Source organism: Neofelis nebulosa, chromosome 5, assembly GCF_028018385.1.
Source record: "Neofelis nebulosa isolate mNeoNeb1 chromosome 5, mNeoNeb1.pri, whole genome shotgun sequence".
Lineage (NCBI taxonomy): Eukaryota > Metazoa > Chordata > Mammalia > Carnivora > Felidae > Neofelis > Neofelis nebulosa.
The window spans coordinates 53,222,513-53,249,787 of NC_080786.1; the positions used below are offsets into that span (position 1 = coordinate 53,222,513).

The 27,275-nt window shown below is 38.1% G+C and overlaps 1 long non-coding RNA gene across 1 annotated transcript in view; it reads left to right on the top strand.

Moving 5' to 3' along the window:
- The first annotated feature begins 22,938 nt into the window (after positions 1-22,938).
- LOC131512088 (uncharacterized) overlaps positions 22,939-27,275 on the top strand; it is a 178,524-nt gene continuing 174,187 nt past the window's right edge. Inside the window, exon 1 of the long non-coding RNA XR_009261925.1 lies at positions 22,939-23,625. This is a non-coding gene — a long non-coding RNA (uncharacterized LOC131512088). The remainder of the gene's footprint in view (positions 23,626-27,275) is intronic.

Sequence of the window (27,275 nt, forward strand, 5' to 3'; positions counted from 1 at the left end):
CTGGAGCCTGTTTCCGATTCTGTGTCTCCCTCTCTCTGACCCTCCCCCGTTCATGCTCTGTCTCTCTCTGTCTCAAAAATAAATAAACGTTAAAAAAAAATTAAAAAAAAATTGAGCTGCCATATGACTCAGCAATTCTACTTCTGGGTGTATATCCAAAGTAAATGAAATTACTGTCTTGAAGAGATATCTGTATCCTCATGTTCACAGCGGCATTATTCACAATAGTCTAGACATGGCCACAACCATCAATGGATGAATGGATAAAGAAAATGTGGTATATATGCACAATGGAATATTGTTCAGCCTTAAAAAGAAGGAAACCCTGCCATTTGCAACAACATGGGTGGGCATTGAGGGCATTATGCTAAGTGAAATAGAGAAAGACAAGTACTTTATAATCTCATTATATGTGAAATTAAAAAAATAGAACTCCTAGAAATAGAGACAAATCTGTGGTTGTCAAAGGCAGATGGGTGTGGGAGTGTGGGGGCAATGGATAAAGGTGGTCAAAGTGTACATACTTCCAGTTATAAGATAAAGAATTCTAGGGATGTAATGGTGACTAGTTAATAATGTGTATGTGAAAGTTGCTAAGAGAGTAGATCTTAAAAGTTTTCATCGCAAGAAAAACTGTTTTAACTATGAGGTGATGGATGTTAACTAAATTTATTATAACCATTTCACAATATAAACAATATCCAATAACTATTTTGTATGGTTGAAACTAATACAGTGTTATATGTGAAACACCGTGGGGGAAAAAGATCAGAGAAGTCAATAAAGATATCTTTAAATCGGTGATCACAACATACTAATAACTGCCAGCGGTTTGTTAGCTGTTTACAAGCACAGTACTTTATCATAAATAAATACTTATTTGCTTTATTTAAAAAAAAACTAGTTAAGACTTAATGGTAACAACAACAAACATTTAGCACATAGTGTTTCTTCTGTGCCAGACAATACTCTTAAGTACTTTACATATTTATTTACATATTTATTGAATCTTTACAGCCATCTATGAGGTATGTAGTGTCATCTCCATTTTACAGATGAGGAAACTGAGACATAAAGTAGTTAGATTTCCCAAGTTATAAATGACAATGATTGGTTTTTAACCACTTTGATGCAGTTTGTCTTATTATGCTACACTTAGACTATATAATTTATCCTTCAAATCAAGACACTCTGAGAGTGAAAGAGGGCACTAATAATAACTACTCCTAGACAACACCACAGCTATACTGCTTTCCATTGACAGTCTAAGAACATATTGAAAGCTCTCAAAATAACCATGAGGGGCATATCCAAGTTTTCTGGAGCCTGGATGTTATGCAATTTTGAGCATCCTCCTTCAAAAAAAAAAAAACCAAACAAAAAAAAACATGATGGCTATGAATACATTAGATATCAAAGTGAATTTTTTTTAATGAGAGGGAAATCACAGCAAATCAGTGGAATCTTGGGGATTCTTGGGGTCTCTTTCTTCTGAGATCTGTTTGAAAAATTTACCAGAAGCTCTTGATTTCAACTTGGCTTCCCTCCCTGCCTCGAACATTCTACAACTTCCAGATTTCATGGGGATAGTACAAATCAGACATCTGCATTAGGTTCATGGTAGGTCTGTCTCTGTTCACCATTTTCAGGTCACTTAGAAAATAAGTTGGGCACCTAGAATGTTTGTGGTGCTTACAACTTGGTAAGATAAAATAGTATTTTAAAACACATGTCCAAGAGTGATCACAGACATGTCAGAGTGGTCACTTTATAGTTACATGATCCCAATAATGCACCATTTAGATCCTCTCGAACCTATGAGAACAGTTCCTGCCTAGGCAGGTAGTGGGGTGACTTTTGGTGAATGGGTTAAGCTACTGGTTAAGAGTTTCTGGTATGGGTTCAGGCTAGCCAGTGTATTATTTTGACTTGACCTCCCATCTCCCTCTCTCTATTGATATCTTTGACCCTGTCTCCCGGGTCAGGGATGACTTCATAATCTTGAGTTTCCAGCCTTAGAATACCCATTTTGTAAAGAAAACTTGAGTGATTCTGCAAGGTCTGGTGCCCCTTATATCTAGAAATCTCATAGTGCCATATACATTAGCAACATTAGATTGTCAGTAATAAAGGATAAGAAAGGCAAGTACTCATTTATTTGTAGTCCTGTATAGATTTAAATGCTCTCAGATATAAATTAAATTCTTATTTATGTTCTATGTGGCCCCACCTCCATTCTCATTCTTTTCCTCTTCTCCTCCTTTATCTGTTCTCTCCTTTACCCATTGTCCCTTAATCTTCTAAGATAGCCAGTGTGGAAATTTGGGTTAGGAAAGAAAGAAAACCTATTTCAGTTGTTTTTTTTTTTCTTTTTTGCGGTGAGGGGAGAGGTAATGGCTGTCTCGTCTTACATAATTTTTTTCCTATGATCCACCCCCATTGTTTCCTTGCAAAAACAATTATTAGACATAGGAATTGAAAAAGTTCCTTCTGACTATCCTAGTAAAGGACAGGAAGTCTGAAATCTGAAGCCAGCTACTGCCTGTCAGGCTAAGTTGTTCATTATATTCTTGTTTGTCTTGTTTAGATTATACATCCCCTGGGCAAGAGGCCGGGTGGTTTTATTACAGTACCCATCGGTCTGTCAACACCATCTAAATTAAAGCAAACACTCTACTCAAATGGTGCTTTTTGATCATGTCTCCCTATGTCTCAGACTGCTGAGGACTGAGAGCTTTGAGTTAGCTATGACACCATTAAAATGGACTGAACCCAAAATGACGGGGCTGTTCTTGAGAAAACTCATTTTCTCATCCTGACATGGACTGCAGAAGACACATTGAAGCTGTAAAACACAGCTTAGAAATGACTAGACTAATTTTAGAACCCGTTTACACAGCTGCTCCACTGAAAAGCTGACTTTCATTGTAATTCTTGCTCTGGGAGGGCTTGCCTTTTATTTAATTAAAAATGATCGGCAAGGCAGGCTTTTGATATAGTACTGTCCAGAGTAAAACTGCAAGGTGAGTGTGGCTGCAGTAGCTCTCTAACATTCTGCTTTATTAGATGTCAGCTTATAATTAAAAGTTTGAGTGGCAGAACTCTGGGTACCCAGCAAAATGGTTTTGAGGATCTTAATTATTTCCAACCATCTTACTAGCAAATATATGAGACTGTGAGATACAGCATGGAGGGAGACATTTGACATTTCCCAAATACTCCCTTTGAAAAATGCAGAAATAGGAAATGCTCTAGGGTTTAGAGCCCAGGAGAGGAAAATTCACATTTTGAAATGCAATTGAAATCATCCCCTGCTAGGTGAAAGAGTTACATGTTTGAAGCAATAGATATTAGAAGCAAAACAAAGGGAGTCAAATATCCTAGGGAAAGACATCAGTCTTGGTTATGAAGTTAATTAGAAAAATAAAAGTGCTTTTCCCTTCCAGTTATGCTTGTTATTACTTATGCCATGATATTCATTTTATGGGAATGCTTTTTAGAAATACCTAAATTTTACTGAAAAAAGGTTTTGAGTTTTTTTTCCATTTGGAAAACTAATATAACAATACACTAAACTTTGGGACTCATCAAGTGCTCTTTTATTTTGTGACACCGAGGTGCCTAGAACTGAATCACAGTCATCAAATGTTCTTCTCATAAGGGCTATTTATATATCTGAAACTTCACACTTCGTAAGTGAGCCAGTTAGGAATTTCTGGGGAACCAACCAACTCAAGTGTTAATCTTATTAGCAAATTACATAATGTAATAGTCACATGTACTTTATATTAATATACTCAAGGCTACTTGCAATTTACTTCTAAACTTGCTATGTTCAATACTACCACATTTTAAAGATCAAGTAGGTTTAGCAATAAGACTGTCAGCAAGGTTGCAGTTGAATCTGTTAAGGCTGTTTTAGTGGGTCAAAGTTAGGTTTGTAGACATCATTACGACTTGTTAGTTAGTACTATTTAATAAAGGGACTTATTAATTGATAAGCAGAAACAACGTAAAGAGAGATTGCATGTTCCAAATGACAGTTGGTCTGTTTTGATGGTGGGGAGTCTTTGTTTATATCCCTGTTTTTTAGAAGGAAATAGTAGCAAACAAAGAGAAAACATCCATTTTCTGTTGCCATCACATTAACAGGTCGCTGAAATTTCTGAAAACTAAATTTTAAAACCAAGTTCAGAAAATATTTAGCCATATTAGTTTCTAAAAACCTCAAATTGGAAGATTTTTAGAACTGTCTGCTAATTTAAATGTGAGAGGTGAATTACAGATTTAAATGAAGTACATGTGGTGTTTGGAGATGACTTTTTTAGTATGCAAGTTCTCCACTAATTAGCTCCCAGGAGGTGAATGAAAGTTTTTGTTGTTTTTCTAGGTTCAGCTTTAAGCAAAGTGACCCAGCAAAGTTAGCCACCTACAGGCACTTAAAGTATTGTTTGAAATCCTATACCTTCTCATCCCTCCAAAAGAGAGAATGTTATATAGGAGATAAACTAACTTTGGTTTACAAAATGTACTTTAAAAATATTGTGTTTATTATAGTATCTTCTTAAAATCATCATCTCATTTTCAGAATCATGAAGTTAAATAATGTATATGTTTTTAAGTCTGATGGGGCCTTTCAAAATACTTTCAGTAAGGGGTAATTTTAAGTTGCATCATGTTTTGGGAAACAACCTATGTGAATCTGAGGTGAAGGCATTATGAAGGCTGAAGAGACTATTAAATATGTTGATAGAGAATGTCTCAGCTGACTGTTGGAGAACAATGTTCCTCATCAAGTCCTTATCCAAATTCTGTATTGTCCTAGCCAGCTTGGCTAAGTCCTTCTCCTCAGGTTAATTAGTAGTGTTGAGAAAAATAAAGAGCTATTGAAGAAATTATTTATCTTCTACAGTGTGTGTATGAAAGATCAGATTCAGGGCTTTAAAATTCTTGGCACAAATCGATAATGTTCTATGCAATCCCTCTTTCTTTTTGGTTTTGTTTTTTCTTGATACACAGAATGTGTTTTATTTTTCTTAATTTATTAAACTTTTAAAAATGTTTTATTTATTTTTGAGAGACAGAGTATGAGTGGAGAAGGGGCAGAGAGGGGGAGACACAGAATCGGAAGCAGGCTCCAGGCTCTGAGCTGTAGCACAGAGCCTGACGCAGGGCTTGAAACCATGAGCCACGAGATCATGACCTGAGCTGAAGTTGGCTCCTTAACCGACTGAGCCACCCAGGCACCCCGACATAGTATGTGCTTTTAAGTTTCCTTGAGTTCCATAAAATAAGACTCAAACCCTATTGGGATGAGTTAAGCCTTTTCCTTCCTCTTATAATTTTAATGACCACATATGGTAGTGTATCCTTTAAAGTAGTTGGGCTGTATATTGATGAGAATCATTGTAGTAGTATTGGTCTGCTAATGAATTCATTCAAGGAGAGTGTTAAGGTCCAACTATGTGTTATGAATTGTTCAAGGTTCTGGAAATAAGAGTGAATAACACACAGTGCATTTTAAGGGAACGGTGAGTCAGGGCGAGACCTGAAAATAGATGAAGACAATCCAATGTAGGAGTGCTACAAATGATAGGAAAGGACATGTATTATGCTAAACGGACTACTATAGGCACTTACATGTATTAATGTTAGTATAGTCCCCAGAAAAGCCCAGTGAGTCAGGTACTATTATTAACCCCATTTTATAGCTGAGGAAAGTGAAGGAAAAGAGGCTAACCAACTTAACCAATGTCACACACTCAGTAAGTAGCTGACCCAGGAAGCCTGGCACATGAATTACTTTATTTCTCCTCAGGATGACAATGCCTCCATTTTGAACCCCATAATTTTTGGTGCTTCAGCTTCTCCCTACTCCCCACCCCAACACATGCAACAAGCCATCACTCTGTAAGACCCATAGGAGTGTGTAGTTCCTGTACTTTCATGAATTTTCTTGTATGGCCTGGCTTTTGGATGTCCCCATCCCTTTTTCATTTCAACTGATTTTGTATCATAAGAACCAGGTTGGCAGATTAGAAATATGGATATCTACCTTTTATACCTTCTCTATTGGATGAAGAGAATTCATGCCAGTAATATCACTTTGAGTTACAGGTTTGAGCTTTCAAATAGTATTGGAATGCATGGTTTTGGAGGAACTTGAGATCTGAGACAGTGACTGAAAGATTTATGTTTCTAACATTCCCAAGGGTAATCTATAAATGGGGAAACAACCATGTATGCTGATTTAAATTTAAGGCTCTCTTTAGGTCCAGAAAATCCTTATATAAGAGAAAGAAGAATCCATTTATTCATTCTGTATACATTAATGAGATACATTTTTCCTGGCTTTGAGCAATTTATTATTTCTTTTGGGGAAACAAGACATATATACATTAATTCAATAATAGAACAATTCCAAGACTTAACTTAGCAACTAAATGGAATAGATAGTGTTTCAAAGTTTTCCTTGATAGTGGAGGCAAGGTTTCTGATCATTGGCTTATAGTTAGAATGGGAAAGGATCCTAGAAATAATTTAATTCACCATTTCTCCATTCTGTGTAATTAGTACCTATATATTATTTAGTTAATATTTTTCCTTAAATCAACTTCCTGTTTTTATTTAAATATATTGTAAATGAAATCAGTTTTATATGCCATATATTTTAATGTAATAAGGGCAAAAAAACATTTTAATTCTAACTAAAAACTGCCTTTGCAAGACTCTAAATTTAAGGTGTACCCTTTGTTAAAAAAGGAGATTTGCTTGTTTTAGGGAAGTGTCAAAGCTATACTAGCATGAAGCTAAGACTTTCTCCTTGACCTTGTTAGAAAAGTTAAAAAGAGAATTGAAAGGAAAATAACTTTCTTACTTTGGGATTCAAAATTATTTAATACTTTTAACTAACTCATCTATTATTTCCACTAATGTAGATCCCAAACTTTGGGACACATTAATTCGGTTGCATCTTCTTAATTTTCAAACCAGAAAGCCTAGATTCACAAAGAGAAATTGTAGCCCAAGTCAACACTGGAACCTGGGTCTCCTGATCCACAATCTTTTCCCTGCCCCATCTCCTTGCAATTAAAAAAAAAATGGTTTGGTTTTTAGAGGTGACCTGTCAACTTTGGGCATGAAGTCTCTTGTAACTAGTTATGGTTGCTGCTTTTAGTAATGAAGTGATCATTGTTTTTCTGCCTTCTTTAAGTAGATGTACTATTCCCTTTACATATCTGCTTGCTTGTTTGTATATACTTATTTGTATTTAAACACATGTATATGTGGAATTTGAATTTTGGAGTTTCTCGAAATTAAGAAACTGGATTAAACTCAACCTCAGCAAGATCCTCTCCTCCCCTGCTGCCCCACTATATTGCCTGTGATGAAGTGATGAACAGCTGGAATTTTGCTATTACCCTGGGAACAGTTTATTTTGACTTTGTCACAGTCTACCTGCTTGCTATTCCTACTATAGTACCTCTTCTCATTAGAGAACTGGAAACAAACATTGTATTATGCTTTTTAAAATTCAGGCTGAAGTAGGGCTTAGGAAAACACTGAAGCAATACACTTGGGGGCGGGTGGTGCTAAGGCACATTATTTTCTCTAAGACACATTTCATCACATTTTTCTTAATATATTTTACACTTTACACCTCACTGTGAAAGAAAATGAACTCCTAAGCTGTCCAAAAAGGGCAGATTTAAAATCACATAAATGTTTTTAAGTTTTAGGGTTTTTCCCCCGAAAATGAATACTATCCTATTCAGGTCTTCTTGTTATTATTACTTTTGTCGTTCTTGGTTTTAGTTCACTTTTTTTATTGATGCTGAAACTAATTTTTTAAAAGTATATATTTTGTTTCCTTTTTTAAGTGAACTTGAGGTTAATATCAAATAAATAGTATAGACATTTTAAATGTTTGGCCTTTGTATATTGAGATATTGCTGCTACAAAATTGTATATTGTATGGCCTGCCATACAATATACATTCATGGTAATATACCATACAATATACATTCATGGTAATATACATGGTAATACCATACAATATACATATACATTCATGGTAAATGTTTGGCCTTTGTATATTGAGATATTGCTGCTACAAGATTGTTATCACAATCTTGATGTGTTAAAACAACACAAATTTATTACCTTACATTTCTGGAGGTCAGAAGTCTGACACAGATCTCACTGGCTAAAATCTAGATGTCAGCAGACCCACATTTCTTTTTGAAGCTGTAGGGAAGAATCCATTTTCTAGCTTTGACAGCTTCTAGAGACTGCTTGCATTCCTTGGCTCATGGCCCTTCGCCTCCATCTTCAAAGCCAGCAGTGGCTGGTGACATCTTTCTCACATTGTATCATGTTGACACTAATTCTTCCTCCATCTTCCACTTTTAAGGACCTTTGTGATTGCATTGGACCCACCTGGATAATCCAGGAAACACTCCCTATCTTAAGGTCAATTGATTAACAAACTTAATTGCATCAGCAACCTTAATTCTCCTTTGTCATTTAGTTGCAGTTTCAAGAATGTAGACATCTTTGGGAGACCATTCATGCAGTCTTTTCTTGAAAGTCATCTCCTTATTCTTTCTTTCTTTCTTTCTTTCTTTCTTTCTTTCTTTCTTTCTTTCTTTCTTTCTTTCTTTCTTTCTTTATAGTTTTTTTTAATGTTTATTTCTGAGACAGAGAGAGACAGAGCTTGAGTGGAGGAGGGGGAGAGAGAGAGAGGGAGACACAGAATCAGAAGCAGGTTCCAGGCTCTGAGCTGTCAGCACAGAGCCTGATGCGGGGCTCGAACTCACAAACTGTGAGATCATGACCTGAGCCAAAGTCAGTCGCTCAACCGACTGAGCCACCCAGGTGCTCCTCCTTATACTTTAAAAAATAAAAAATATATTTTGAGCAAAATATGAATCTCTTGTAAGTTGATTATTAATTAATTCATTTTAAAATCAAATATACCTCATCACATAGATTAACATTTCCTGGAGACATATATTTTAAAGGTATAAATTAGGGGCACTTGGGTGGCTCAGTTGGTTAAGCTCTCAGTTCTTGGTTTTTGCTCAGGTCATGATCTCACAGTTCCTGACCCCTCGCTGGGCTCTATGCTGACAGCATGGAGCCTGCTTGGGATTCTCTCTCTCTCTCTCTCTCTCTCTCTCTCTCTCTCTGCCCCTCCCCTGCTCACAATCTCTCTCTCTCAAAATAAATAAATAACAATAAATAAAGGTTTAAATTCATTATGAAATCTTTAGTTTTTTGCAATTAGCATGGTATCATTAAAAGTTTAAAAGTCCCAAATGACCATTCAATCTTTTTTTTTTTTTTTTTTTAATTAGAGAGTGAGGAAGAAGGGCAGAGGGAGCGAGACAAAGAATCTTAAGCAGGCTCCATGCTCAACACAGAGCCTGATGTGGGGCTCAATCCCTAAGACCCTGGAATCATGACCTGAGCTGAAATCGAGTCAGATAGTCAACCTACTGAGCCACACGGGTGCCCCATAATGACCATTCAATATTTGTGTGTGTGTGTGTGTGTGTGTGTGTGTGTGTGTGTGTGTGTGTGTTTATTTTTTAGAGAGAGAGTGCAAGTTGGGGGAGGAACAGAGAAAGAGAGGGAGACAGAGAATCCAAAGTAGGTTCCGTGGTGCCGTCAGCACAGAGCCCTACGTGGGGCTTGAATGCATGAACCATGAGATCATAACCTGAGCTGAAGTCGGAAGCTTAAGCAACAGAGCCACCTAGGCACCCCTGACCATTCAATCTTAAACTTTTATATGTTTTTGGCATTTGGATGTGAAGTTTACAGAGATATTAGTCAACTCTTTGGTAGATAGATTTTTTTGAAGTTTGGTTGTGATGTGCTTTTCAACCCACTGGTGTTTCTTTCTCTCCCTTAGTCCATTCTCTCCACATTATCCCTGTATTTCCTTCTACTGAAAGCTTGTCCAATAATTACTGATAAAAATCAACCTCAACACTTCCAACTTCAGATCCTCAGTTATAGAGAGAAGACTATGTTCTACTGTGGATTTACTTTTAATTTGTTTTGGCTTAATCTAAAAAAGATTCAAGGATTCTGAATTTATTTGTTATTATAATATTATGATTTGGCACCTACAAAAGTGTGCAAAGTGCTTTAAAAAAATTAAAACATATATATGTTTTCTGTTCTCAGAGTGGCAAGGTGAAGAAATTAAACTAGAATAAGAATAATATATTAATACAGATTGACAAGACAAGAACTGTTACAGGTAGCACATGATCAATGATTAATTGGCAAATCAGTGGACAGGAAATAAATATAATGAGTTCTGAGAAAGATAACTCTCTTCGTATTGTGTGTACCCCATGCCCATATATTACCCATTACCACTTAATTAACTACATCAAGCTTGCCCCGAAGTCACAGCAATTCTCCATATTGTCATTAACCTGTCCTTGTAAAAGGAAAAATCTTGGTACTGTGTGCAAGTTGTAAAGCTCATGCCCAGGTGCAGAAATTATGACTATTTTCAGATATCTGGGGTTCATAGGGTTATTTGCAGGAGGTTTTCAGAATAAAGTACTCATGGTGAATGCTCAGCAAATATTTATTAAAATAAAGTTATATGAGTCAGATCTTATTATTTTTTCAAGTTGATAGACACTTTACTGAATTTTTGCTTTGTATTATTTTAATCTTTTCATGACTTTCATTTAACATTTATTTTGGGAGGATTTTTCAGTTATTATCTACATTACTCAATTAAAAATCCATGGTGAATTTCATTTACATGGTATTTTCTGGTCATTAATGAGTATTAAAATCCAGACTAATATCATTTTAAGTAATATTTTCTGTCAAAGGACCACTTTTTTCATCTCAAATCTTGAGATATTATCCATGTTATGTTTTTCCATGCTTTTGATATTATTGCAGATATTTGTATGGGATGGTTGCATTTGATGTTAATCATATAATTTAGTCCTATCCTAAGAATTTAAAACTATAGAAGAATATTTCTATAAAAAAGGCATTTCTAAAAAGCATTTTTGCCTTGTTAATTCAAGATAAGGGTAGAGTTTTCACACCATAGATTTTTTTCATTAGTGATTATTTACATACTGATTCTCTGGTAATCATGGTTGTCATAGATAGATATTACTTTTGAACATTTTGATTGGACTGTTTTTGCTATTGAAAAATATTTTTTCCAGAGTAATCCAATTCTATGTATGACTCTAATTTCTAGCCTCCCTAACACCGATATTTTCTTTCTGTTATTTGTAATTGCATTATATATGGGGGGGGGGGGAGGGGGAGAGGGAGATGGGGTCCATGACAAGGATGTGGATACAGGAATGGGGAAGTATTGGAGCCAATAATTTAATCTATCACAATTGCTACGGATTATATTAATAGATAGCCCTGAGAGATGTATATATCAACAATGTGTCCAAGTTAAACAATTGGCTTCAATAAATTAACAGCATTATGTGGTATCTGTCTATCCAGAGTACATTAAAAAGACCTCTATCTAGTTATATAATTGCATTTTATAACAACAGTAATATCTAAATTTTATTTTCACATATATAATCTCCACATGATCCTCACAATGATCTTGCTGATGTGAGATGCTGGAGTGAGAAAATTCAGAGAGCAACTGGTTCCTGGCTTGCAGCTGGAGCTTGTGAACCAGTGGAGGCAGATGAAGTGGGGTTATGATATGATTTTCTATCAATGCAATCTTCCTTCCTCCTCATAACACATCTCTATTTGATCCTTCACTCCATTGTAGGTATCTTTCTCTTGTATTCCCATCTCAGTAAGATTAAACTACTTGACAGTAGAATGTGTTTTGGCTGGCAGCAGATAACTAGGAATTCTATCTCCTGTCTTATATTATTGTTAGTGCCAACTCTGACTAATATAAAGACCACTTTATAGAGAGCATTATTTTCATGTACACATATGCAAAGGAAGAAAACATAGGTCTAAAAGGAAGGTGACTTGGCTTGGTAGAGCCTCACTAGCTGCTCACCACATCCCTTGTCCTCATATTCCTGCTGAACTACATTTCTCATTCTCCTGTGTAGTAGGTGATAGGTGACTAAATTGTAGTCAGCGAGTGTGAGCAGAATTCATGTGTGCCACTTCCAGGCTTGGCCTAATTTATTATAAGCTTCTTAAATGTGATCCTCCATAATGTCTTCCTGTCAGATACACTGAAGATTTTGAAGATGGCAAAGACACAATATGGAAGGAGCCTGGGTCCCTGAGTCACTGCTCAGACAGTGCCCTGCTACTCTTGTAACGGGATTCTCATACACACAGTCATGACACAAGGCTTTTCTTTCCAGAAAGCAACTTTATTCCTGCCAGCGTGGCTCAGTTGGGTTCGTATCTGAAGAACTTAGCCCCAAACACCATGTGGCATACTTTTTTATATATTTTCCACTTCTTTGTCTCCCATGTATGGTAACATACAAACATGTAGTCTGATTAAGTGGTCTTATGTTACAAGGTCGTGAGGGATGTTGTCATGTACTCATCTAACCAGGTTGCCTTGAGGTTTTTGTTCTTGTTTTTTTCTTTCCTTAGGGAAGGGACCCTACCACACTCTGGTATACTGGTATTATAAACAAGACGTATACTTCTCTTTCATGAGTATATGTTCATTTTGTTACAGCAGCTAGAATTAACTGATATACTTTGGTTTTCCAAAGTTATTTCTCTAGGCCTCAGTTTGCTTTTTTATAAAATGAAGGGATTTGCTAGACTGACCTTCTTGCCTTTCCCCAAACACACAGAACATATGGGACTTCTGCACTTGCTGTTTCATCTGCCTGAAAACTCTTCTCAGAAATTCACACTGCTTGCACCTTCAGTCCTCAGTTCAGCCTAAATGTGACCTTATCAGTGAGGCCCCCTGGGCACTCTTAAGTGTTATAACATTTCTCCTTCTCCATTACTCTTTTCTTCTCTTACCTTGCTCCAGTTTTCCTTATAACACAAGCACCAAATAATTACTTATTTATTTGGCACCTAGTAAAATATTTGTTGAAGAATTGTGTGAAGTGCTCTCCAAGGTGCCAAAGAACTATAAAAGATTATGTTTTCTATATTCAAGAATTTGTGATCTAAGGGGGGAAATAAAATGGAATTAAAAATCAATTTTAGGGGCGCCTGAGCGGCCCAGTTGGTTAAGCGTTTGACTCTTGGTTTCGGCTCAGGTCATGATCTCACGGTTTGTGAGTTCAAGCCCCACATCAGGTTCTGGGCTGATGGCACAGAGACTTCTTGGGATTCTCTCTCTCTATCTTTCTCTCTGTTTCTTCTCCACTTGTGCTCTCCCTCCCTCTCTCAAAATAAAGAAATAAACTTTTAAAAATGTTTTTTAAATTTTTTTTTTTTTTCCAACGTTTTTTATTTATTTTTGGGACAGAGAGAGACAGAGCATGAACGGGGGAGGGTCAGAGAGAGGGAGACACAGAATCGGAAACAGGCTCAGGCTCCAGGCTCCGAGCTATCAGCCCAGAGCCTGACGCGGGGCTCGAACTCACGGACCGCGAGATCGTGACCTGGCTGAAGTCGGACGCTTAACCGACTGCGCCACCCAGGCGCCCCTTAAAAATGTTTTTTAAAAAGTCAATTTTAAATACACAAAAGGCATGTACACTTTTCTTCATTATATTGCCAAATATGTACGGGAAGATAGGAATTATAAAAACTATTAAGTACTTACTGAAATTTTAAAGACATTATTTTGTTTGGTGACTCTGCAAAATTAGCATTATTTTACCCATCTCATAGATGAGGAAACAGGGTAAGAGGGTTGGAATGGGAGCTTCGTAAGAGTAGGATCACATCTGTCTTATTCTCTAGCATTTAGCAAAGCTTCTGACAGATAGCAAGAAATAATTTTTTTTTTAACAGAAAATGGGTTGCATAACTTGTCCATGGTGGATCAGTTGAGATTAGAACAGGTATTTGCCTAAAAATAAAGTCCCTGCTTTTTTTCCACACTCCTAGGATGGCAGTTATGTTTCACTCTGATCTAATTCCTGACTCTGGGCTGCAGCTTTTTCTGTTTCCTCTCATGAAAGACTGTTCCCTTAGTAACCACATGTCTGAGTTGTTTCCATTTGTCAGGCCTCTGCCCAGCCATCACCTCAGTGGAAAGGCTTTTCAAGCCCCACCCAGGCCTACTGTACCAGAACTTGCATTTTAACAAGATCCCCAGATGATTCCTGTACATATCAAAGTAGGAGAAACCTGACTTTAGGAATATAGATAATACCAATCAATTAGCCTTGGCAAATAATAAGAACCCTCTTTACCATCTCTGTACTTCTCTGTTATATTCATCTAGAGCTAGAACCCTAACTTTGGCATTATTATATATTATCTAGAATGGGTAGGGCTGAGTGGAAATGATGTGGAAATATTTTGAAAAGATGATCTTCAGGTGTTTAAAAATAAAAAAGGTATTTGGTTTTGCTAAAACAGGGAGAGATGCATTCTGGATCACAGGAAATTGAACAAGTACTTTTGGGATCAGTTCACTATGGCAATAGGTAAACATCTATGTACAGAATTGGAAGGATACTTGGTCTAGAGCAGTACTTACCTTTAATGAATGGATATAGGATGAAGGGAAATTAGTGTAGTGGCAAAAGAAATAGATGAAAGTAGCATTAAAAGGGCACAAGGATAGAACAAGGCTAGATAGGGTCTAGGTGAAGGATGATGTTAGCAGCTAAAAGCAAGAGGAGAGAAAAAAAACTGCCAGGGAGAATTAAATTTGGTAAGATGAAAATTATGAGTGTTCTTACAGAAAATAATTATACTAGGTAGTGAGGACAAAGGTTATAATGTGAGAAGTTGCAAAATCAAAGGCTTTAATAAAAAAGAGGCTGATGAAAAAGTGAACCATGAATATAGATCATTTATTTATCAAATTTACCATTTAAGGAATCACAGAAAGAAGAGAGTTTATTTTTTTTTATTTTTTATTTTTGAAGTTTATTGCCAAATTGGTTTCCATACAACACCCAGTGCTCATCCCAAAAGGTGCCCTCCTCAATATCCATCACCCACCCTCCCCTCCCTCCCACCCCCTATCAACCCTCAGTTTGTTCTCAGTTTTTAACAGTCTTTTATGCTTTGGCTCTCTCCCACTTTAACCTCTTTTTTTTTTTTTTTTCCCCTTCCCCTCCCCCATGGGTTTCTGTTAAGTTTCTCAGAATCCACATAAGAGTGAAACAATATGGTATCTGTCTTTCTCTGTATGGCTTATTTCACTTAGCATAACATTCTCCAGTTCCATCCACGTTGCTACAAAGGGCCATATTTCATTCTTTCTCATTGCCATGTAGTACTCCATTGTGTATATAAACCACAATTTCTTTATCCATTCATCACTTGTTGGACATTTAGGCTCTTTCCATAATTTGGCTATTGTTGAGAGTGCTGCTATAAACATTGGGGTACAAGTGCCCCTATGCATCAGTACTCCTATATCCCTTGGGTAGATTCCTAGCAGTGCTGTTGCTGGGTCATAGGGTAGGTCTATTTTTAATTTTTTGAGGAACCTCCACACTGTTTTCCAGAGTGGCTGCACCAATTTGCATTCCCACCAACAGCGCAAGAGGGTTCCCGTTTCTCCACATCCTCGCCAGCATCTATAGTCTCCTGATTTGTTCATTTTGGCCACTCTGACTGGCATGAGGTAATATCTGAGTGTGGTTTTGATTTGTATTTCCCTGATGAGGAGCGATGTTGAGCATCTTTTCATGTGCCTGTTGGCCATCCGGATGTCTTCTTTAGAGAAGTGTCTATTCATGTTTTCTGCCCATTTCTTCACTGGATTATTTGTTTTTTGGGTGTGGAGTTTGGTGAGCTAGAAAAAAGAGAGTTTAGATGGAAGGGTGATCGGTTCAAGAATTACCTCCTGAGGCCTGGACAATCAGGGTTCCTGTGCTGAGCCCTGTATCTTAGCCTAGCTTGTATCCTTCTCTAGCTTGCCCTTTCCTATTAGGTCAAGGATCAAGGAACCCAGGAAACCACTCCCCTGGTTTCTCTTGCCTCCATTTGAGAGCATGGTCTCAGATTCCAGAAGTGCCTACCTAAATGACTCCAGAGTCATTTCCAGGACCCTTGAAGACCTCTTTCTTTGGTCTAAAATCTTGAGGGCAGACTGCCTAACTAACGTGCAAATATCCAAGAAGGGCTATGCAGTAGGGGTGTTTGTAGCCATGGGTTGGGAGTGATCTGAACAGAGCTTGCACTTGTCTTCTGGGTTGTCCATACACATGCCTATGAGGCCCCACATATTGCTTAATGGAGGTGGGGATGTGAACAGAAAGGGTCTAGGGCAAGGGGTGGGGGTGGTAGTTTTCAACTGCATTATTGCCCCAGGCTGGTGTTGGATTCGAGTGAAGCTTTCACTCAGTTCTGTACTCCATGAGTCCTCTTTTCCCTGTAGGAGAAAAGATGCCTTCATAATTTAGAAATTTAATTAATTTTGATTGAATCATCAATTAAGGGAGTTGAGTGATACACAGCTGAATGCAGTTATATTTACTGATTCTTCAGACATTCAGAAGGCATCAATATGGTGACTTCAATAAATAATTCCACTCTCAGTGCAGATGTGGGACTAATCAGAGTGCTATAGGGGAAAATATAGATTGGATTCAGCCCCTATTAGTAATGCACTTCCATTTTTAGAAAAGATCTTTTATCCTGAGAGCCATTCCTACTATACTAAAATTAACTACCATGTGATTGTAGCATTTACTGTAACATCATGCTTGTGTCTGGCATCTGTGTTTGTCTCCCTGTTAATTCCTCAACCTTTCCATTTATTTTTCATGTTCACAAAGGTTAATTGACATCGACTACTGTTTATATGAGGAATTCCTTGGTGAATCTTAGTGGTGGTCACTTTGTGAGGTTTCAGTTCAGTTGAGCAAGAATTTTGATAGTCAATCTACAAGGCTGTCTGGAAGCCTAGCACTTAATTGAAGTGCATTACCCCTGACTGGGCTGAATTGTTAGGCATGGGTGGCCGGGGGAGGTGGGGGGGGGGGAGTTTGATTTTCTTATCTCTTTCTTATGGCTTAATCCTCTATACACTGACCCCCTCTTAGGGTTTTTATAGGTGCTTGCTCCCTTTGCTAAGACATTATGTAGCTAGAACAGTAATTATTTATTAGTGATACTCTGATGTCTTGGGCTGAGGTAGGGCAGTAAGACCACAATACATTTGTATGCTCGTTTGGATTGGTATACAGATGGGTCTACTTGGTGTTGTGTTCCATACCTCAACATTATCAAGTAGCCTGGGCAGACATAATCCCAGCTATACTGATGGGAGATCTGCGGCTCAGGTCACAGTGCTCAGTGATGGAGCAGCAAGTGAGATTCTGGATCTTCTGACTCCTGGTCCAGTGCTTGTCCCCTGTACCACATGGCATATGGGCCCATTTAATTTGAAGTGATGATCAATTGTGCTTGCTGTGGAAGCCCTTCATACTCTGTACATTTTGAGAATCAGTGCATAGATGTCACCTCTTGATTTTGAGTTGGCAATTGACTCCTCGTCACTCAACTTTCCATTTTTGGATTTCTGTGGGTGATGCTTACACACTATTCTCATTTTGTTCCACTGGCTGGCCTTTCAGGGCTTGAAAGATTGTCATCTGCTGTTTTCACTTAAAGAATATGATAACAAATATATAACAATATAACAATAAATATAGAATTATATGTGTGTGTATTATATTATCTCATGATTTTATATCTACTATCACCAGATGGAATCAACGTAAAAAGCTTGGTTGGGGCTAATTTAGCCTAATCATTGATGCTTTACCAGAGGGGGAAATCATGTCAATTTTCCCTTAGGTAAATTAATTTTTAGGGTTGATCTGTGTATCTAGTGTGGCAATGTCTATATCCTCTCATAAAATCACTTCCTGTCCTTTGCCATTTGGGCCCAGAGAAGTAACACCCATAATGTCAGGGAAAAGTGGCTAATATCACCACCCAAGCTTTCTGTTCCAGTCCAGTAATTGCAACCAGCCAGCACCTTGGCTGATGCTTCACACAGACCCATGGCGGTCTGCCTCTCAGTTGTCTGTGCAGGGCGCCATCTGTGGTTGCTGGCCCCATGGCAGTGCTAGGCCTCTGGGGATGGGTAGACACCAGAAGCTTCAGGCTTGAAGCTTCCAAGCCTCTGGCCCTTCTGTTGAGATGGTCTTCCAGCTCCTACCAAGTCTTCCACTAATGCCTCAATTTTATAGGATCTAGGGACCCCTAGGTGGGCCCAAAATGAATATGGGTGCATTGTTGCCTGCACTGCAGTGGGTATAGGCAGGTTTGTGGAGACAGCTGGGTGGCTTTGAAGCTCCCTTTCCTTAGCTTCTGACTGGCTTGATGTGTGGGAATTATCAGGGATTTTCCAAGCAGTAAGCATGAATTTACAAAAACATAACTCATAGGTAGAATAATTTGCCAAACTGTCACCTAGGATACTGTCATCTTGTTTTATTTTAAATTCCTTTACCTATGAGTATGAGTGGCATGGAAGTGCACTATCCCACATGGTCTCACCCTGCATTAGGTATATGGTAGACTTCTGCTAACCACCACTTGCAGAAGTTGAATTCTTATCTAGTGCTGTTTGCATGGAGTCTTGTAGCCAAAGCCTGGAAATCAAAGGAAATCATCGGGGAGAACAAAAGGTAATCTTCTGCCTTTAAGAGACAGGTCCTTCTGTTGTTCTATTAACTGCCCTAAATATCTGAATGATTTAACCAACTAGAGTACATTGGTCTCCCTGACTCTGTCTTCATTAGGCAGGTTGAGCATTAAACACACATGTGTGTGTATACATGCACACGTGTACACACATAGATTCTGTAGTCAGGTTCTTGTGAGAGTACAGCCCATGTTGCTATTTATCATTCATCAAAATATATGAGATTTCTGTTATGAAATGTTCTGTCTCCAAAAACAGATATTTCTTCTCTTTTAGAAAAATATCTTTGGCTGGATCCCTGGAACTTTAATTAAAATCCCGGTTGCTCTTTAAAAAAACGTTATTGCATTTCAGACAGCTTGGATGTAAAACAGGGAGTCCAGGAACCAGAACGTTTTTGCCAGTGGGATGGAAGGGACCATGAGGACAGATCAAAGTGTTGTCTGGGCTAGCTAGCCTGACGGGTCTCAGGGGATGGCTCTTGGGCTGAAACCTGCCACTTAATGAGGACCAGCCCATTAGCTCAAGTCCCTAGGTTTGAAGGTAATTATTGGAAGCAGTCACAAATTTTCCTTCATTTGTGTCCTTGACATTGTCTGGGCTGTTATATATAAAAAACTAAGAAGATTATCATTAACTAATTAGTTAATTCATTTATATAGTGTTATGGACTGAATATTTGTGTCCTTTCAAAATTCATACATTGTAGTCTTAACACTCAATGTGACTGTTATTGAAGGGGGGACCTTTGGGAGGTGATTAGGTGTAGATGAGGTCGTGAGTTTGGAGATCCCAAGATGAGATTAGTGTCCTTGTAAGAAGAGGAAGAAACACCAGAACTTCCTCTCTCTGCCATGTGAGAATACAAGGCGGCTATCTGCAAGTCAGGAAGAGGGCTCTTACAGGAACCAAATCTGCCGGCACCTTGATGTCAGACTTTCCAGCCTCCAGAACTGTGAGCAATAAATGTCTGTTGTTTAAGCCACCTGCTCTATGGTATTTGTTGTGGCAGCGTGAGAAGACTAAGACATATCATTTAGTTATTCATGATGCTTGTTTAACTTTTGTCTCCTTCAATAGACTGTGAGTCCCATGAGGGCAGGAACCACTTCTGTCTTGCCCACTGCTGTGTCCCTGGCACCTACTTGGGAATGTGGGAATGACAGAAGCTCAAAAAAACTTAGAGAATGAATGTGGAGGCACATGGCATACTAAGTACGAGGAATATGAAAGTGACTAAAACATAGTCCCTGTCTTTACAGGCTAATGGTGTACTGAAGGCAATTGGATAATTTTGATTATTATAACATGAGTTACTATTTCTTAGGCAACTTATGATGCATCAGGAACTTTTCATATTTTAACTCTCAAAATAACTTGATATGGCAGATACATTTTCTTTTACAGAGGAAGAAGCAGGATGAGGGAATTTAAATGGCCTACTCAAAGACGCATAGCCCCTAGGTAGAGAATCCTGTCTTCAAACTCAGGTCTGCGTGTCTTCAATATCTCTGCAATGCTACCATCTTTGGACGTTTGCGGTATTCTTTCTCTTTGTGCTTCAAGATCAAGCTTTTCTCACTTTCTTAACTGAGGACTAGAAGATATAGAAAACATTTACTTTTTGGTAGAATTACTACAAGAAGAGGTTTATATTTTAGTTGGTCACTTGAGCTTTGTCTGAAAAATATCTGCTAAGGTTGGTTTGGTTTCTTCTTGAGTGAATGAAGGTGGTGCTGAGCACAGGGTAGTCAGTTGAGGAAAGAGGCTGAGTGAACCTTCCCCTCTGAGCCATTCTTATTGTCACTGTAGGTGGGCTTGTGGGGCACAGAGTGAGCTGTGATGAAAGTCAGAGGGTGGTGTGGGCAGGCAGACTGGTCTGAGGGTGTTGTGGCCATATTCTCTTACATCTTTGAGGAGTGGCATGGAATACTCCTTCACAACCACAGATTAGAAGTAGAGCCTGGAGGAGCTGCTCTCATAAGCCCCAAACTCACCATCTCAGGCCCTCACATTCATTTGAAGGGGATTGCCATGAGGAATGGGGTTAGGTGGTAGCCTGGCCTCTGTTGTGTGACCATTTGCTTGAAGGTTCCAGGATCTGTCATTCACCAGGGGGTCCTCCAGGCTGAAGCTGAGGCAGTTGCTGAAGCGAAGGGTGGAGTTGGCAGATAATATGCTTGCTTTCACACTCTGAATTCCTCAGTGATCCCTGCCATGGGGAAATGGAGAAGGAGTATCCTATAATGCTGGTCCCCAGCTCCTTAGGCTGAAGGTTCACCCTCATGAGATTTGATCTGCTACTAAGTACATTATTGAGCAGTAAGATAGAAGTTAGGAATTCTGAGTTTTAACCTCAGGTGTGCTCGTGTGTAGGTGTCAGTGTGGCATGGAAATAAATGGCTTTCTCAAGTATGGTACTCATATATTTTGGCAGAGAAATTAGAGACTCAAAGCCAGTCCTGACCTCTCATTTTTAGATAAGGAAACAGCCCAGAGAAGTTCTCTGAATGTACCAAAAGATTTGAGCTTTATTTTTCTTTGCCTTTAGCTTTGGCTTCCAAATCCAGTGAGAACCTTGCAGACTCAGGCTCTGGGTCACATTGATCAAGTATGGGCCTTCCCCAAGGTAGAGTGATGAGCAAAGAAATAGAAGTGTGGGTCAGCTGGAGTAGTTGTATAGTTTGAGTCTACATGCAGCAGTGGATGGGATACACTCCTCTGAGAGTTTATCTCCTCCACTAGAGGGCTAATTAACAATCGTCTTGAATTGCTGCTAGTCTTATGGAGTGGAGGAGAGGATTTAAATCAGAATCCCCTGGGGAGATTTTTTTAAAATGAATGTTTATTTATTTTGAGAGAGAGAGAAAGAGAAGGAAGGACAGAAAGAAGGAGAGAGAATCCTAAGCAGGCTCTGTACTGTCAGCACAGAGCCCGACATGGAGCTCAGTCTCACAAACCATGAAATCATGACCTGAGCTGCCATTAAGAGTTGGACACTTAACGGACTGAGCCACCCAGGTGTCCAAACAGATTTTTAAAACACACATACAGACTCTGCTTGCCTCATTCCACCAAAAGTGAATCCAAAATAGAAGAAATGGAGGTGAGCATGGGTATTTGTAAGTAATTCTGATGTGCCTATCCCTTAGTGAGACCCACTGTGTTACTGGCAGTGGTAAGCTCCCTGAGGGATGATCTCGTGGTAGGTGTCTTTGTGTTCTCCACAGAATTGGGTGGAGTGTCTAATTCACTGGATTTTTGCTGAATAGATGAAGCAGATGGCAGTGGAGAGATAAGAAAAAATCCCCTAGACAAAAAAGACTAGGCACTGGAATGTGAGGAAGCCTGGAGGCTATTTAGTCAATACATGTTTATTGAGCGTGCTTAAAGGTGAGCCCAGCCATCTTCAGCTGTCTCGCTATGACCTTCTATCAATAAACATAAACACTGTTTTGCCCTTGACCTCAAGAGTTAAAATAATAAATAGCTTAATTGGTCATTATTAATTCCACTTTGAATTTATTACAGATAAATGTGGCCTTGAAAAGAATCACTCCCACATTCAGCCCATGCGTTTTATCCTTGAGCCTCCCAAAGGTGTGTGTGTAGCAAAACAAATAAAATCGGCCTCCCACCACTACCCTCCCATCGACAGCACATTTGCTATTGAGTCCAGGCAAATGGCCATTTGCAAGGCTGGATGAGTAGTTAAGCCACACAGGCACAATGTAATATGACAACATTCTTCATGGTAATACCGTCTTTCTCCTCATTACATTTGAATATAGATTGCCAGTGTGTGATGCTTCCAACCTCACACTCTATTCTTGAGCTGTGGAATTTTTCAGACAAGGTGAAGTCCACATGTGCTCCCCAGACATTATTGACTTATTTGTAAGCCGAAATAAAATCACAGCTATTGTCTCTAGGAACTTAATTTGCCAAAGCTCTTTTCTTCCTACCTTTAATTATGTATATATTTATAGACTTGAGCCACCTGCCTGCTCGGTGCTCGTGTATAACCGTATCTCTTATGTACCACTTAGTGGCTCAGGGCTTTTCTTTATACCCTCTTCGCTTCAACTCAACATTTAAATATCTGTACTCAGCTCAGCTTTGGAGTATTAAAACATTTTTTCTTTACTTCCTTGAAAAGCTGCAAACAAGCCTTTTAACATTTTATCTGGACCAAACAGTAGTGGTCTTACACAAGAAACGAGAACTCTGTAAGTAAATCTGTGTATTTATATGACTAAAGTGCATTATAAAAAGAAGCAGTAAATCCAGTTTTCTACATAAAAGGAATTAGATTTTCCAGTTTACCTCTGCTCTGGGATTAATAAAATGTGCAACAAATAGCTGATGGAATGATCCATTTGAAGTTTGTAAAGGCATCTTGGGAAGCTGGCTGGAGTAGCTTTTTTATTTTTTCAAAAAACGATGCCTGTTAATTTTTTGATTCAGTCTTGTTCATGAATGACTGTTTTAAAACGAGCCGAGAGAGACTGTTACCTGCCCATTTCTGCATGGCTGAGCAAATTCACCCGTAAATCCAAGTTTCTCTTCATTTCCATCACTATACGTCTCCAAATTAAGGAGAATTCATTCCTGAGCTGGAGAGGTGCCAGAAGTTTCTCATCTACTGTCTGTGGGCTGCCTTTTTCTTTCCCCTCTTTGAGGCTTTCTGATGCTTAGAGTGAGCTCAACTCAAAGGTTTCCAGCCTCACACTCGCCTCACATTCCCCCACAGTCACACCGAGCTCTGTGATTCTGAGGAATACCGTGTGCCAGCATCCGATTCACAGTCTCCTTTTACCTGCAGGTGTTCCAGAAACTTCAAAATGCGTCTGGTAATGTATTTGCTCCTCTAAACATGCCACTTTGGCATGTATTTTATGCAGCTGCTTATTATTGTTTTTTTAAAAATCTGTCTTCTGAATAACATGCATGCTAAAAAATGTCAAAGGGGGCTTATAGAACAGTGTGGGCTCAATTATTGGTCTAGGTCTGCATGTGTGTGTCCTTGTTAATGTAGGCATGTTTGCATAAATATGTATGATTTATGTACACATATATGTCTGGACAGGCAGATTTCACTAAAGGAATCTCATTGAAGGCACTACTTTTTATGTACATACAGGTTTTCTAATCAGATCTGTAAACATCTTACACAGCAGCAAGTAGAGGAAAATACATTTTTCATCCCCTTGCAAATGGCTTGTTTTAGGTACCTATTTGAAAAACCCTCCTTTCTTTCTTAAAAAAGGGTGAGAGCGTGTGTGTGTGTGTGTGTGTGTGTGTGTGTGTGTGTGTAGGGTGTGGGAGTGTTGGTTTTTGAGAATTTGGAGAGAAGAGTTACCTTGCTGCTGCATGAGAATTTCTACCCCATGTCACCTGCCTTCTTAAAACTCACTAATCACTGAGAAGAGATGTGGTTCTGCTTAGGAATAACCCCAGGGGGACAGTGAGCCGCAGTGTTCAGCAGGCATTATAGGTATTCTAAATACTACTGCTTGAATAATAAGTAGATGGAGTAGATTTGCTATCGCCGAGTCCTGCTATGTTTCCTGGCTTATAGAAATCACAATCACATTGTACATTTAGGATGTGCATGTGTTTATTGAACTCTAGGAAAGCAGCATGAGAGTCTGGGCTCATAAATCACATTATTTATTTGTCAGTGTTGGGTGCTAGATTCTAAAATTAAGAAATTACTTAGCAATTAATAATACATTCAGCATCCCTTGTCTCATTGGGTGAGATTTACATCTTTGGAACTTGCTCTTCTAGTTATAGAGACGAATGATTTAAGGTTCAGACTTAATTGCTATTTCAAATCTTTAAGCTAGAAAGATGGTTGCAATACTTTATTTAAAAGACTTATTTTGGAAAATGTGTATGTATATTTCTAACTGTGGTGGTGAGCTAATTATGACTATAATGTGTTGTATGTTTAAGATATACAACTTGAGTATTACCTGATAATAGAAATTTTATTTCTTGTCTTCATAGTATAATAATTCTTTCACTTTGCATGATGTTCTTGTTCTTGAGAGATCAATAATTATTGTAAAGATGAGAATAATGTAGCAACTCAGTATTCAAAGAAAAGTAGGTTGAACTAGCAGTTTTCTGAGAAATCAAATAATAATAGATTTTTACAAGTAAGTTTTCTAAATGTACAGTGAGTATTGATATTAGAAAATGGAAATATCTCAAATGTAAACTTGTTAAGTGGAACAGACTAGAATAATATTTATGCCATCTTGTTACACTTCCTCACTATATTTAAAACAAGGTAGTAAATAGGTTATTTTACATTGGCTATTAATTACTTTTGCTTCATGATATTGATTATAAGACAAACGATTTTTTACTGGCTTTGAATTTGAGATGTTGTAAACTTTGGTAAAATAGTTTACTGAATTATAACAATAAAATGTATATTCTTGAAAATCAGTGTGAAAACTATTGTTGCTTTTTAGCTCTTAAGAGCTAATATTTTATCACTTACAGAGCTGGGTACTTACAGAAGATTGTGTATATTTCAAGAAAATTCCCAGCTTTTAATGCTGATTTTTATCAACCTTTATGTTCAATTTATGATTACTCAAAGCATCACAGTAAAAATGCATTTCAATATGTATGAATGGTTCCTTGAAAGGGCATATTATATTAGGAGCCATTAAAAAACCCATGTAGGCTATTAATGTTATACTTGTGTATTGCTCTGTGTGTGAAGGATTTTTGTTTTAGGTACCATTCATGTCCAGTGTCTAAATACACCTAAAATTGTGACCTATTTGATGTAGGAGGCTTGGCTTTGATGTGAATATCTTGATGAGGATTTCAAATTGAAAGTATAGGATGACTGGAGATTTAGTAGCACTTTTTAAAATATGTGTTTTACAATATGCGTTATTGCATATGTACAAATATTGGGCTATGTAAAAACATTGCTTATATTCAACTGTATCACAAAATACTTTCACCTTACTTTTGAAGTTGGTTGTTTTGTTTGAAGTCAGTTTCACAGGTGTAAAAAGAGGTTTTATTTTTCTGAGCCTATATGGCACTGTGTACTAGCAGGATAACATTCAGTGCCGTTTTGTAGGGAATATAGCATACACTAAATAGTGAGAGGAAAAATGCCATGTTTCTGTTTCTAATTATGATTTCATACTGCCTTTTAGATGCAGTATAGACCAGGCCTTTATTTTATAAAACACATTTGTGTTACCTACAATACCTGAAATGATTGTAAAACACTTCCTCCATACATTAGTTTCCCCATTATATGACTGAGATTGTTTTATGAAGCATTTAATTTTTTAAGGCTCACATGTAGAAAGAGGATATAAATATATAATTTGTAGACTGACCATGCATCTACAATGGAAAACATTCATGCTTAAAGTAAGCATTTATTGAGCATGGCTTTACCAAGCCATCCTCTATCCTTGAGCACAAGGGTGGGTGGAGGAAAGGAGTTCTTATCTAAAGAAACACGAGATGCTATTTCTGCTGTTTCATCGTTAACAATTGTTTATGGTACAGACACTTTAAAAAAAAATTTTTTTTTTGGTAACGTTTATTTATTTTTGAGACAGAGAGAGACAGAGTGTGAATGGGGGAGGGTCACAGAGAGAGGGAGACACAGAATCTGAAACAGGCTCCAGGCTCTGAGCTGTCAGCACAGAGCCCGACGCGGGGCTCGAACCCACGGACCCTGAGATCATGACCTGAGCCGAAGTCGGACGCTTAACCGACCGAGCCACCCAGGCGCCCCAGTACAGACACTTTTAACATATCTTGAGAATTTTACGTACATTGGTGTGATGTGTTGTGGTGTGGGTTGTGTGTGCGCGCGCGCGCACGTGCGTGTGTAGTTTGTTTGTTTGTTTGTTCTACTTAGTTTCAAAATGATACCATTCTAGGGTTTGCCTGTAGAAAGGGATGATCACAGTTGGGGTGAGTAGAGGAGGCAGGCTGAATAAGGAAATTCTGGAGAAGATGAGTTCTCAACCAAGATTTGGAGGAGATTATTAGCAGGCACTGATGGAAAGGGGAGGAATAAGCATTTGGGGTGAATGGGAAAGAAAGATGGGGAGAAGAAATTCAGGTCAGGAAAAAACTAGGTGATGACATTGCATGGAGAAGAGGTACCATATTGGGAGTAACAGGTAGTGTAATTGAAAAAAATCACAGAGTTGGGTTTGAAATATTTGAAGATTGAATAATTTGAAGATTAAATTAATCTTCATTAGCTTTATCATATCTTGTGGAAAAATTTGCAAAAGTAAAAATTTCTTCCATTTTATCGTAACCATTTACCTCTCTAAACAGCATTTCAAATTCTATTCAATAACATTACTTAATATTTCATGAGCATTTGCTATGGGTCAGGCACTGTGCTAAATACTTTCAGTACATTATCTTGTATAGTCCTCATTTACTATTAAAATCCTCATTCTACAGATGAAGAAAGTGAGGTACTGAG